This window comes from Lactuca saligna, chromosome 5 (assembly GCF_052625555.1).
Source record: "Lactuca saligna cultivar CGN05327 chromosome 5, ASM5262555v1, whole genome shotgun sequence".
Classification (NCBI taxonomy): Eukaryota; Viridiplantae; Streptophyta; class Magnoliopsida; order Asterales; family Asteraceae; genus Lactuca; species Lactuca saligna.
This window is the reverse complement of record NC_136421.1, coordinates 241,908,231-241,923,562: the sequence shown is the minus strand read 5'-3', so window position 1 is coordinate 241,923,562 and position 15,332 is coordinate 241,908,231.

The window sequence follows — 15,332 nt, the reverse complement described above, 5'->3', positions numbered from 1 at the left end:
GGTCATAACTTTTTTTTATCTTTGAAAAAAAAAAACATCTGAAAAAACCAAAGTTCTTAAAATTTAATTATCTACAAAATGAGCATAATCGTAAAAATTTCAAAATATATATATATATATATATATATATATATATATATATATATATATATATATATATATATATATATATATATATATATATATATATATATATATATAAATCCAAAAAAAAAAGTCTCCAGAAATTATAAAAATTTAATTAATGTTTCTACTCACTATTCTAATGATTTTGTAAAAATAATCTTTGTAAAAAATAAGGTGTCTTAGATACCAAACTTGATTTTAAAAGATTAAAAGTTTTTCAAAAAAATATTATACATAATATGATGCAAATAGAGATAATTCACAATATTTATGATCCAATAATATTATGATTCAATATGTTTATGATCCTTAACTTGTTATGATCTAAAAATATTTTGATTCAAATATTTAATGGTCCTTAGTTATTATATTTTTTATGATTCAAAACTAAATGATTCAAAAAATATAATAATCCATATGTTGTATTGAACAAAAACTTTATTTAATTCAATATATTATAATCTAAATTAATATGATCCAAAAATATATGATGCATAATATCGTTATAATTCAAAATACTATGATTCAAAATTTTATTATCCAAAAATAATATAATTAAAAAAAATATGAACGAAAAATATTATGATCCTTCATATTTTTCTTATTTAAAATATTATAACTGTTAAATATTAAAAAACTCAAACCGATATTTAATTTAAAAAAAACAAAAAAAAAATTAAAAATAAGAACAAAAAAAGTTTCTACTATCTTTAAGTATATAGTAAATATAATTAAAAAAATCCCCTTTTTTTAAAATGAAAAAATATAAAAAAACGAAAAAAAAATTAAAAACATTAAAATCGAGCATATATCTATTTAAAAAATGATTTTTTTTAAACAAAAAACAAAAAAAATAATAAAAAAGAAAAGAAAAACTCATTTAAATGACGTCTCATGGACGTTCGTCGCACATGATTATCCCATCGAGTTTGTATTACGTTCCATGCACTTGCGTTGAGCGAACACGTCACGACCAAGTAAATGGGTTTGACGTTTGTGCATTGACGAAATGATTGGTGGAGAATAGTCATCGTGGTTCCTACCGGATCCGGACTATATATATATATATATATATATATATATATATATATATATATATATATATATATATATATATATATATATATAAGTTGAAAATATTAAATCAATTTCAGCCACTCATTTATATTTTGCTGTAAAATCCTCCGTCATAACGACATAACGGAGGAGATATAACAATAATATGTGAATATAATATATAAATTCACCACCTCTACTCTCCTCCGCCACCTACCAACTATCACTTCCACTACATCTAACACCACCCCACCTTCATCATCGCCATATCCGCCACCACTCATCACCACCTCCGTCACCGACACCTCCGCCACCACCACCGCTACCTCTACCACGCTCGCCACCTTTGTCATCGTTGCCACCACCTTTGCTGCCGTTGACACCACCATGCATGTCACCGCAACCGCCACCATCACTACCATAGTAACAACCCAAAAATAATAATAATAAAATTTCATTTTAAAACCATCAAATCCATACAATGTTTGTTCCAAAATCACTCAGAGTAAAAATATGTCATTTATCAAAGTAAAATGATATTTATCAGTGCGGAAAATCATCAGGGGATGCTATGCAGTTAAGACATGCCCTTCCCTTTGGAACCGGAAGTACTTGAAAATGTTTAAACCAAAAAATGTAAGCAAAAAGCTTAGTAAGCTCTCCAAATTAGCGCATCAGTGGGCCAAACCCTAGGGGTGCATTTCAACCCTATGTGAAAGCTATGCTCCAACCATAGTCTTATAGTTACTTCCAAATTACAGACCAACCATAACCTTTTTGCCATGATCCAACAGTGGTCTTCCATGAAATTCACAAATACAAACAAGTGTTGTGATCTAACCATAGTCTTACATATAGGTGTTGTGATCCAACCACCGTATTACATACAGGTGTTGTGATCTAATTACAGTCTTTCATATAGGTTTTGTGATCCAACCATAGTCTTTCATCCAAGTGTTATAGAGACAATCTAGCAACCTATATAGTATAGTGAGAAGTCTCACCTTCCACACGAAGTCAGACAAACCACAAATCAATACCACGCAATAGGTGCTACAGCACACCTATCGAATTGAACAAGGTCTCACCTTAGTATATACTCTAGAAGTAGCCAATTGACAAAAAAGTTAATGCAAGTCAACAAGTCAACAGTCCGAGTCAAAGTCAACGGTCAACATCACTATTAGCTGATCCTCACGTCGTGACCAACCCATGGTCACATCATGAAAGACGAACTCAGCTTGATTCCTATGTAACGACCCGTCTCTGGTATGTTGTTTCCATGTTATTTATTTAGAAGTTTTCAAGAGGGACTCGGCGAGTCTATAGCCCGACTCGTCGAGTAGAGATGGGATTTCGTACACGTGTAGGTTGGCGACTCGACGAGTTCATATTCGGGACTCGGCGAGTCCGCCTGCCAGGAAGAAACCCTAAATCCCCGGGTTTGTTCACTATTTAAGCAATGTTTTGTGCCCCAACTCGCCTCCTTCACCCTTAGAGAGCTTGTGAGAAACCCTAAACCATTCCTTGTATGATTAAAGTGTTTTGTGTGGACTTTTGAAGGATTGAAGAAGAAGAAGAAGAAGAAAGGATCAAAAATAGGAAGTGTAGAGCAAAGATCCAAGGCCAAAGTCAGAGTTCATTGAGGTATATCTCGGAATTATTCTCCTTTGTGCTTAAAACCTCCATTAGAACACCTCTAAGGCTAGTTTAATGTATTTTCCAAGATATATAGTTGTATAGATGCCTTGTTGGGTCGAGATATCCCTAGATCTATTCATTTAGGAGTTTTAGAGCCCTGATCTATTTCCTTTTTCGAGTTGCCTTGCATGAGAACCCTAGATCTAGGCTTTATTATGCCTTTTGAGCCTTTTTAATCTTCATGGATGCTTATGGGCACATAAAGATAGAATCTTTATGTGTTAATCGAGCATAAGAAGCCTAGATCTACAAGTTATATGCGCTGGATTCAAGCAGAATCGAGTTTTTAATAGCTGCATGCATGCGACTCGGCGAGTCGTTCTTCGGACTCGGCGAGTCGAGCCGCTAGTCCCCGATTTTTCCCCTTTGGGTGATTCCGAGTGGGGACCAGTGAGTAGTAGAATGAACTCAGTGAGCCGGAGGTCAGATTCAGTAATGGAGGGACTCGACGAGTTGTTCATACAACTCGGCGAGTCTAAGGCAGTCTTCATAGATTCAAGAACAACTCGTCGAGTTGTTCATACAACTCGGCGAGTCGGATGCAGATAGCCTGAGTTCTAGAATCGAAAGGGAACTCGTCGAGTTGATGCCATACTCGACGAGTAGCAACGAACAGGGTTGAGAAGTAAGAGTAGGGACTTGGTGAGTTGGCGGCCCAACTCGGCGAGTCAGGTCAACTGTAAGTTGACTTTGACCGGGAGAGTTGACTTTAGCCAGGGGTAAAAGAGTCATTTTACCCCAATGCAGTTATTAGTATTTGATTGAGTGTGTTTGTGGAATTGTAGCCGGGGAGATACCGGAGCAGCAGCAGATAACTTCCAGAGCCATACACTCAGTAACCAGTTCATGAGGTGAGTTTCCTTCCAGTAGGAACGGGTCTAAGGCCACAATGCCGGCCCGTTTAGCTAGTAGTAGTTTCTGGACCTCGGTCCGATGCAGGTAGTTAGTATGTTTGACGCCTTCGTGGCTCAGACAGGTTTGCGTGTTATGTGTTCCGGGTTATTGCCCGAAGCAGTATGCAGTATGTGTTGTTGTGTTAGTTGATATGTTTATGCTATGATATGTTCAGTAGTTCCGGACTTCTGTCCGATGCAGTCAGTTCCGGACTTCGGTCCGATGCAGTTAGTTCCAGATTTTGGTCCGATGCAGGAGGCAAGGCCTCAGTAGTTCCGGACTTCGGTCCGATGCAGAGGGCAAGGCCCTGGTTAGTTCCAGACTTCGGTCTGATGCAGTTTCCGGACTTCGGTCCGATGCAGTGGGCAAGGCCCAGTAGTTGTTTTATGTTTGTATGGTATGCGGTAATTTAGGGGAGCTCACTAAGCTTCGTGCTTACAGTTTCAGTTTTGGTTTCAGGTACTTCTGCAAGCAAAGGGAAGAGCTCGAGTTGATGGCTTCACACACACCACAACTTCAGTTTTTGTCCTAGGAGATTATTTTGATACTTAGTTTGATTTGATACAATTGTATCACGACATTTTATTATGGTTTGAGATATTTTACGTATGGATTTATGATATGACGTTCAACATATGATTTTATTATATATAAAAAGAAATTGAGTTGTATTTTGGGATGTTACAAGTTGATATCAAAGCCTTGGTTTGAGGGATTCGGGTACACTTCCGGGTGTATCTGAACTCAAACTAAGGGAAAGATAAAAAGATTTTAAATATATATATATATATATATATATATATATATATATATATATATATATATTCGGAAGAGATTTTGAAAAGCACTTAGAAAGAAAATAATTTTTAAACGAGATAAGGGTGTGGTGCATGCGATCAGCCGAGCTCAAGTAAGTACTCCCAAATTACCCATACAAGTTATGTTATGATTGACAGTTATAGTTTCAGTGGAACAGCATGCTAGAATAGGACTAAGGATCTAGGAGGATGTCTTATGTGCCTGCTATATGTGTTTCAGCTTTACAAGATTTGCATGCTAGTATTGAGTAGACAATAGTAGGATAGCCTGTTTACGTTATGCCTGATAGTATGAGCTTAGCATTGTATGCTAGTACAGTTTCTCGTTATGAGAATAGATTTGCTTGAGTAGTTCCTGTGTCCGAATGCTGCTTACTTTGTGTTTTGTAGAACTCTTGGTGATGGCAGTTAGCCGTTAGGTGAATACGTCACGTCACATGTGATCAGAGTTGAATAATCTCAGAGTGTTGGATTTGGCCCTATTGCGCAGCTCTTGTTTGAGTCTAACTGTTGTAGGGACGAGTCTTTTACTCGAAGGATTATCTGAGCCTCATCACATGTGATGGTATTCAGGTGATGGCTAATTAGCATTACAAGGAGGTCTTCAGCAGCTGAGGACTGGTTTGAGTGGAGTCAGAGATTTCCCTAGGGCAAGCCTAGGATGAGAGTAGCAAAGATCAGTAGTAGTAGAAGTGACTTGGTGGAGTTAAGGCAGTACTTGAGGAAAGTACGGATAGATGTGGAAGGTAGTATGGGCCCGTACTACTGAAAGCAGAGGATCCGTACTCGAATCAAGGAAGGCTGAGACAAGACCAGGAAGCTAGTATTGGTATCAATGATCCCTCGAGATATATCAGCGTTCCTGACATTTATTATGTTGTGTTTCAGAATGGTGGAATTACGCCCTAGACCAGCAGTCGACAGTTCAGGTGCCGGAGGGGGATTAGGACCAGGCCCGGAGGCTGGGCAGTTGGATGAGCAGACCAGGGAGTTTCTCTCTTCAGAGATTACTCGAACTATACTTGAGCAGACTCCTGTGATCTTTGGTTCGATCAAGGAGGGTATCTTAGAGATGATGGACGAGAGGCTAAGTACTTTCCGTGCTGAGGTAGCGGCCATGGTGGGGTCGCGCACGCTTACGTTTAGGGAGTTCAGGGCATGTGGAGCTCCAGATTACCATGGGGCGCGGGACCCTATAGCGAGTACTAGATGGTTGGCGGATGTGGCCAACGCTTTCCACACGAGCAGGTGTCCCGAGGGGGACAAGGTAAGATTGGCGTCCTGTCTTCTGAAGGACAGGGCACGAGATTGGTGGAATGAGGTTTGACATACCATTGGAGATGATGCAGCGCTAGATGCCATGACTTGGGCTGATTTCTCTACCAGGTTCAGGGTGGAGTTTGCACCGGTTATTGAGGTGCAGCAGTTAGCCAGAGAGTTTCAGGACCTCACCTAGACTACAGATACCATGGCGGAGATCACCGCCAAATTCAAGGAGAGGGCTCTTCTCGTTCCTCAGTATGCAGCCGATGAGGGAATGAAGAAGGCCCGTTATCCTGAGATGTTGAGGAGTGATATCCGCCAGTTTGTGAGCCGGTCCAACTATAAAACGCTGGATGACATGATTGCTAGGGCTCGGGAGAGGGATATTGACCTTGAGATGGAGAAGAAGAGGAAACCGGAGGCGGTTTAGGATACAGGTAGTTCGGGGAAAAAGCCCAAGGTTTCAGATCACAGATCTAGGAGTCAGCAAAGCCACGGTCGATGTGGAAAGTGTGGGAGATTGCACGATGGGGTGTGCAAGGCAAGGAGTTCCGGCTGCTACAAGTGCGGTCCGACTGGGAATTTGAGCAGGGATTGTACGGCCCCTGCTACCGCCATTGCAGCATCGGATCTGATTTGCTTTCAGTGCAATCAGAGGGGACATAAAAAGTCCCAGTGTACGAGTTTAGTTGCAGCAGGGAAGGTGGCTACACCTGCCCCTGCTACTTTGAGGATTACAGATGGCCGACAAGGCCGAGCCGAGGTGCCAGTGGCAAAGAGGAGAGCTTTTCAGATGACAGCAGAGGAGGCACGAGCGACTCCTGATGTGGTGACGGGTATGTATCTTCCCTTCATCTCTATATTATTATTGATTATTGCTTATGGTTATATGTTTTGTATAGGGTCGTTCTCTGTGAACGACATTTCTGCTACAATATTATTTGATTCGGTGGCTACCCAATCGTTTGTATCGCTAGCACTTAGCAAGAGATTTAGTAGAACTCCAGGGGAGCTGGATTGTCCACTAGAGGTCGAGATAGTAGATGACAGGACCGTGAGGGTTGTTAGAGTGCGTAGAGGATGTTCTCTTCAGTTGTTCGACGAGCAGTTTCTGGTGGACTTGGTCCCTATTCCCCTGCGAGGGAATAAGGTTATTGTGGCCATGGATTGGTTGATTCCCAACGGGGCGATGATTGATTGCGAGTTGCAGGTAGTGAGGGTTCGCACTCCCAGTGGGGGAGAGTTAGTGATTCAGGGCGAGAGGCCACATCGCGGACCAGCTTTTTGTTCAGTCGTGAGAGCGAGGCGCTATTTTCAGCAGGGTTGCGCCGGTTATGTAGCTTATGTCTTGGATGCCCAGGAGAAGGGCAAGACGACAGTTGACGATGTTCCGGTGGTGCGAGATTTCCCGGATGTATTTCCAGAGGATTTACCGGGAATACCTCCTGAGAGGCAGGTCGAGTTTGGGATCGACCTAATTCCTGATGCGGCTCCGATAGTTAAGGCACCGTACTGGCTAGCTCCCCCTGAGATGCAGGAGTTGTCTACGCAGCTACAGGAGCTACTAGACAAAGGGTTTTATTCGGCCGAGTAGTTCACCTTGGGGAGTGCCGATCTTGTTTGTGAAGAAGAAGGATGGGTCGCACCGTATGTGTATAGACTACTGGGAGTTGAATAAGGTAATGGTGAAGAACCGTTATCCCCTCCCGAGGATAGACGATTTGTTTGATCAGCTTCAGGGGGCATCTTGGTTCTCCAAGATCGATTTATCCTCCGGATATCACCAGATGCGGGTCAGAGCGAAGATGTGCAGAAGATTGCTTTCAGGATCCGCTATGGTCATTTCGAGTTCGTGGTGATGCCTTTTGGGCTCACTAATGCTCCAGCCGCGTTCATGGATCTCATGAATCGCGTATGCAGACCGATGCTGGATCAGTCTGTGATAGTATTCATAGATGATATCTTGGTATATTCCAAGACTCAGGAGCAGCATGAGGAGCACCTGAGGGAGGTGCTAGAAGTTTTGAGAAGGGAGAGATTTTTCACAAAGTTCTCCAAGTGCGAGTTCTGGTTGCGTGAGGTGCAGTTCCTTGGTCACCTTGTCAACCAGAAGGGTATTTTGGTAGATCCGGCCAAGATAGAGGCCGTGATGCAGTGGGAGGTCCCGAAGTCTCCATCCGAGATTCAGAGCTTCCTAGGTTTGGCAGGGTATTACAGAAGATTCATTCAAGATTTCTCCAAGATAGCAGTACCGCTCACCCGACTGACCAAGAAGTCGGTGGTGTTTTGTTGGGGGCCTGAGCAGCAGGCGGCGTTTGAAACCCTCAGGCAGAGATTGTGCGAGGCTCCGATCCTTACCCTGCCAGAGGGAATAGAGGATTTTGTAGTCTATTGTGATGCCTCAATCACAGGTATGGGAGCAATATTGATGCAACAAGGGCATGTGATAGCTTATGCCTCGAGACAGTTGAAGCCTCACGAGGCTAACTATCCTACCCACGATTTAGAGCTGGGGGTGGTGGTGTTTTCCCTCAAGATTTGGAGACATTACCTTTATGGGGTCCGTTGTACCATCTACACGGATCACAAGAGTTTGAGGTACCTTATGGATCAGCCGAGTCTAAACATGAGACATAGGAAGTGGTTGGATGTGCTGAAGGATTATGATTGTGAAATCCTTTACCATCTAGGGAAGGCCAACGTAGTGGCCGACACCCTAAGCCGCAAGGTGACAGCAGCCCCTATCAGAGACTAATGTCTGAGGATGACAATGATTACTCCGTTGTTGGAACGGATCAGGGAGGCTCAGGTTGAGGGCCTCAAGGAGGAGAGGCAGAAGTGTGAGAGGATAGTGGGCCGAGTAGCTTCGTTTGATTATGATAGTCGGGGGTTGTTGACCCTTCATGGGAGAGTGTGGGTACCGTACGGGGGCGGAGTATGACAGGTGTTGATGGACGAGGCTCATAAGTCTCGATTTTCTATCCACCCAGGGGCGACAAAGATGTATAGAGATCTTCGACTCGATTACTGGTGGCCCTGCATGAAGTGGGATGTCACCTGGTATGTAGAGAGGTGCCTGACCCGTAGGAAGGTCAAGGCAGAACACCAGAGGCCTCATGACAAGATGAAGCCGTTAGACATTCCCATGTGGAAATGGGAGGACATCACCATGGATTTTATCACCAAGCTTCCTAGGACCATACGTGGGGTAGATTCGATTTGGATAGTAGTGGACCGGTTGACGAAGAGTGCTCATTTCATACCGATCCAGGAGAGCATATCGGCGAAAAAGTTAGCCGATATCTATGTGCGGGAGGTAGTGGCACGTCATGGAGTGCCGGTATCAGTGGTGTCAGACCGAGACGTCCGTTTTACATCTAGATTCTGGAAGCGGATTCACAACGAGATGGGTACTCGTCTCCATTTCAGCACTGCTTTCTACCCTCAGACGGACGGGCAGAGCGAGAGGACGATTCAGACTCTCGAGGACATGCTCTGGGCATGTGTCCTAGACTTCGGTGGCAGTTGGGATACGTATCTTCCGTTAGCGGAATTTTCGTATAACAACAGTTATCATGCGAGCATTGATCGACCTCCCTTTGAGATGCTTTATGGGAGGAAGTGCAGGACCCCGATTTATTGGGGCGAGGTCGTTCAACGAGTCATTGGGAGCACGGAGGTGGTGCTCAAGACGACCGAGTTGATTCAGCAGGTTTGTAGTAGACTGCAGACTGCAGACTGCGTAGAGTCAACAGAAGAGCTACACCGACAGGAGGCGTTCAGACTTAGAGTTCCGGGTAGGCGATATGGTCCTTCTGAAGGTCTCACCTTGGAAGGGTGTCATCAGGTTTCGGAAGAGGGGCAAGCTGGGCCCCAGGTTCATTGGTCCTTTCAGGGTTTTGGTCCGAGTGGGTCGGGTTGCTTATCGGTTGGATCTTCCGGCGGAGCTTAGCCAGATCCACAATACTTTCCATGTGTCTCAGTTGAGGAAGTGTTTGGTGGATGAGTCAGCAGTTGTTCCCTTAGAAGATATTCAGGTTGATAGCAGCCAGAATTATATTGAGAAGTCGGTCGCGATTCTGGACCGGAAGACAAAGACCTTGAGGAACAAGGTAATTCAGCTAGTGAAGGTGCAGTGGCAGCACCGGAAGGGGTCTGAGTGGACGTGGGAGGCTGAAGATGAGATGAGAGAGCACTACCCGAAGTTATTTACAGATTCAGCCGTAGCAGACTTCGAGGATGAAGTCTGAGTCAAGTGGGGGAGATTTGTAACGACCCGTCTCTGGTATGTTGTTTCCATGTTATTTATTTAGAAGTTTTCAAGAGGGACTCAGCGAGTCTATTGCCCGACTCGTCGAGTAAAGACGGGATTTCGTGCACGTGTAGGTTGGCGACTTGACGAGTTCATATTCGGGACTCGGCGAGTCCGCCTGCTAGGAAGAAACCCTAAATCCCCAAGTTTGTTCACTATTTAAGCAATGTTTTGTGCCCTAACTCGCCTCCTTCACCCTCAGAGAGCTTGTGAGAAACCCTAAACGATTCCTTGTATGATTAAAGTGTTTTGTGTGGATTTTTGAAGGATTGAAGAAGAAGAAGAAGAAAGGATCAAAAAGAGGAAGTGTAGAGCAAAGATCCAAGGCCAAAGTCAGAGTTCATTGAGGTATATCTATTCTGTTTTGTGCTTAAAACCTCCATTAGAACACCTCTAAGGCTAGTTTAATGTATTTTCCAAGCTTTATAGTTGTATGGATGCCTTGTTGGGTCGAGATATCCCTAGATCTTTTCATTTAGGAGTTTTAGAGCCCTGGTCTATTTCCTTTTTCGATTTGCCTTGCATGAGAACCCTAGATCTAGGCTTTATTATGCCTTTTGAGCCTTTTTAATCTTCATGGATGCTTATGGGCACATAAAGATAGAATCTTTATGTGTTAATCGAGCATAAGAAGCCTAGATCTACAAGTTATATGCGCTGGATTCAAGCAGAATCGAGTTTTTAATAGCTGCATGCATGCGACTCGGCGAGTCGTTCTTCGGACTCGGCGAGTCGAGCCGCTAGTCCCCGATTTTTCCCCTTTGAGTGATTCCGAGTGGGGACCAGTGAGTAGTAGAATGGACTCAGTGAGCCGGAGGTCAGATTCAGTAATGGAGGGACTCGACGAGTTGTTCATACAACTCGGCGAGTCTAAGGCAGTCTTCATAGATTCAAGAACAACTCGTCGAGTTGTTCATACAACTCGGCGAGTCGGATGCAGATAGCCTGAGTTCTAGAATCGAAAGGGAACTCGTCGAGTTGATGCCATACTCGACGAGTAGCAACGAACAGGGTTGAGAAGTAAGAGTAGGGACTCGGTGAGTTGGCGGCCCAACTCGGCGAGTCAGGTCAACTGTAAGTTGACTTTGACCGGGAGAGTTGACTTTAGCCAGGGGTAAAAGAGTCATTTTACCCCAATGCAGTTATTAGTATTTGATTGAGTGTGTTTGTGGAATTGTAGCCGAGGAGATACCGGAGCAGCAGCAGATAGCTTCCAGAGCCATACACTCAGCAACCAGTTCACGAGGTGAGTTTCCTTCCAGTAGGAACGGGTCTAAGGCCACAATGCCGTCCCGTTTAGCTAGCAGTAGTTTCTGGACCTCGGTCCGATGCAGTAGTTAGTATGTTTGACGCCTTCGTGGCTCAGACAGGTTTGCGTGTTATGTGTTCCGGGTTATTGCCCGAAGCAGTATGCAGTATGTGTTGTTGTGTTAGTTGATATGTTTATGCTATGCTATGTTCAGTAGTTCCGGACTTCTGTTCGATGCAGTCAGTTCCGGACTTCGATCCGATGCAGTTAGTTCCAGATTTCGGTCTGATGCAGGAGGCAAGGCCTCAGTAGTTCCGGACTTCGGTCCGATGCAGAGGGCAAGGCCCTGGTTAGTTCCGAACTTCGGTCCGATACAGTTTCCGGACTCCGGTCCGATGCAGTGGGCAAAGCCTAGTAGTTGTTGTATGTTTGTATGGTATGTGGTAATTTGGGGGAGCTCACTAAGCTTCGTGCTTACAGTTTCAGTTTTGGTTTCAGGTACTTCCGTAAGCAAAGGGAAGAGCTCGAGTTGATGGCATCGCACACACCACAACTTCAGTTTTTGTCCTGGGAGATTGTGTTGATACTTAGTTTGATTTGATACAATTCTATCACGACCTTTTATTATGGTTTGAGATATTTGACGTATGGATTTATGATACGACGTTCAGCATATTATTTTATTATATATATAAAAAAAAATTGAGTTGTATTTTGGGATGTTACATCCTAACTCGGTCATGATCCAACTTAGTTTCGATCTAAGCTACCGTAATTTCGTGATGATCGAGCCATCATGTCGTGACAAAATATGTCTAAAATATTCGGGAAATCTTTAATCGCCACGTCATGACGAGGAGGCTATTACGTTATGAAGTTGGGCTTTCTCAACTTAACAGATCAAGCTCTTAATCCATTAAGCCATCCATCCATTCTTTCCAGAAGGCTTCCTAACATCCAATACCACCTAAAGATCGATGCTTTTCAACCATGTATGCTTATTGTGAGTCTAAAGCTCAAACTAGGTCAAAAATTGAGAAACATCACCAATGATCTCATGTATGGATTCAATACACTTGCAAACTCTAGATTTGAACCCTATATTCATCAAGGGACATCAAGGACCCATAAAGTTTCCAAGTTTATTGAATCCCACCATTTCAACTAGCTCAAACTTGAAGATAAAGGGACAAAAACTTAGATCTAGCAACCTAGAACAATAAAGTTTGGATCTTGAATACTTACAAAGGTCCATAGGTGCCTAAATGAAGTCCCAAAGCTTGCTAAAATGATCATAACACTACCAACGCCTTCTTTTTCCTTCAAAAGCAACCAAAAACACCAAGATGAGCTAAAAAATGGAGGTGAGGGATTAAGGTTTCTTCAAGGGGGTTTAGGAGGTGATGGAGGCTAAGTGTGGAGGAAAACTTAGCTCCACACTTCCTTTAAATAGGGACTAAGTCTGAAAATTAGGATTTTCCCCTGATTAGGTGTCGTATCATGACCATCATAGTGTCACGTCGTGATACTTAAATGAGACTCATGTCTCTTGCGGCCATGTCACGTCATGACGATGCCTCCCTCACGTCGTGAACCACTTAAAGCTCATATTTTACTTAAAATTTCATGCCTTGAAGATTTGGATGTTACAACCACCACAATTACCCTGACCACCGCCACCAATCGCTATATTCATATATGAATAAAATTTGTTCCATCCTCTCGGTATGCTGGAATGCTTAATCAAAAGACTCGATATGAGTAGTCTAGATTCATTCCCTCATTCTCAACTTCTTTTTTCTCAATTGAACCTTATATATATATATATATATATATATATATATATATATATATATATATATATATATATATATATATATATATATATATATATATATATAATCGATGAGGATAGACGCACTACAAGACAACAGATAATATGTTGTACTACAATTGACATATATTAGATTTGCAAACTGAAGACGATCCGTATAATAAACAGGTGTGCATGTTGTGGGGTTGGCGGGTCTGATAACTTATCTCAAACCCTTTTATTTTCATGTACTGTAAAATGTTATCACCTTTATCCCATCTAAAAAGATAAAATAATATGGCATATTGCATATGTAAAAGAGGTGAATCAATCATTATCGAAGGGGCTCTTTGACATTTCTTTTACTGTGTTTGAAAAGAATTTGAGTTTTGTCCTTAGATTTGGATTATTTGATATCATAATTAGATGATTCTAACTCAGCCCTACGGTACATGATGTGACTTTTTTATGTCTTACACAAAGTTGTGTGTGGTTCAATCAATGATTAAATTAATAAAGACCGACTAAATACAACTATCAAACATCATTAAGTTTTGAAATTTTATCCCCTTCAATCTCGTTGAGTTCCATACCTACACGTTTTAATATTATGTCATTGCCATAACCCGATACGAAAGATAAAATCAAGGGATAATGACTTGAAAGGGTAACGAGCTTTCAATTTTTGTCACATTTAGTCACTAAACTTTTTTTCGTTATGTATTCGCCATTGAACTATTGAAACTGTTCACATTTTACCCTTATGACCGGCTGTTGCCGGTCATAAGGGTAAAATGTGAACAGTTTCAATAGTTCAATGACAAATAGATAACGAAAAAAAGTTTAGTGACTAAATATGAACGAAATCGAAAGTTCGTTTCCCTCTAAAAAGTTCAATGACTAAATGTGAACAAACTTCCTCTTGTATTATGTTTTAGCAAATTATTTATTTTTGTTAAATTGTAGCAACATTTGTTGATGAAGAAATCTATGAAATAAAAAAAACAAAACAAAACCCTGAAAATATATTTAAAAAAAAAAAAAACAAAAAACCAAAACCGAAATAAAAAACCAATGGTTTGACATTTTCCAAAATAAAAAATCAAAATTTCCAATCTGATTTTGGTTTTACAAAAAAATGGATCATTCTCACTGATGTGAATTATGACCATTGGTTTGGCATGCGAAATTTGTGACATCCCATGAATATATAGTTACAACATCGTCTGAACTCGTAATTCATAGTAAGGGGTTAGAGTATCATCGCATGAATACGTAGTTACAATATCGCCTAAAATTGTAATTCATCACCTACACGTTATGGGCCTGTTGGTGTTTCCACTGGGCTGTCTAGAATAGTCCGTGGTCGCCATCTATACTCTGGTAGATGACTACATCGCCACAGTGCTGGTTAAGGTTATGGTATCTCCTTTCATCCTACATCACATATTCATCATCATCTATTTACCTAATTATCATCACCTTTCTATCATCACCTATCTCTCATCATTTTATTTCATCACATTGCTGGTTAAGGTTATGCTTCATAACTTCGAACCCCAAGGTTTACTCTACTAAAGTTTCATATTCTCGTCTCTCTGGACCTAGAAGGGTCCAGATCTATCACACCAAAAATCTCAAGATAGCTCTTCCTCTCACTCTACACACTCAAGCTCGCTAGGGTTCTCACTTATAGGAAAAGTAGTCGCAATTGAAGGTCATAAGTTCCTTTAAATATGGCTCGGGCCCAAAGATTTAGGGTTTCTGCCAACAGCGCGGACTCGTCGAATCGCCTCACCGACTCGTCGAGTCCATTCATTAATCCAAGTCATCAGTCGCGACCTTACTCGACGAGTTGAGGCGTCAACTCGTTGAGTCTCTCTTCCTAACTCAAAAGAAAAATACTTAAATTATGATACCTGGAAATCCGGATGTTTCATTTTGTTTTTTTTTATTTCATAGATTTCTTCATCAACAAATGTTGCTACAATTAAACAAAAATAAATAATTTTCCTAAAACATAATACAACAGGAAGTGTGTTCACATTTAGTCATTGAACTTTTTAGAGGGAAACAAACTTTCAATTTTGTTCACATTTA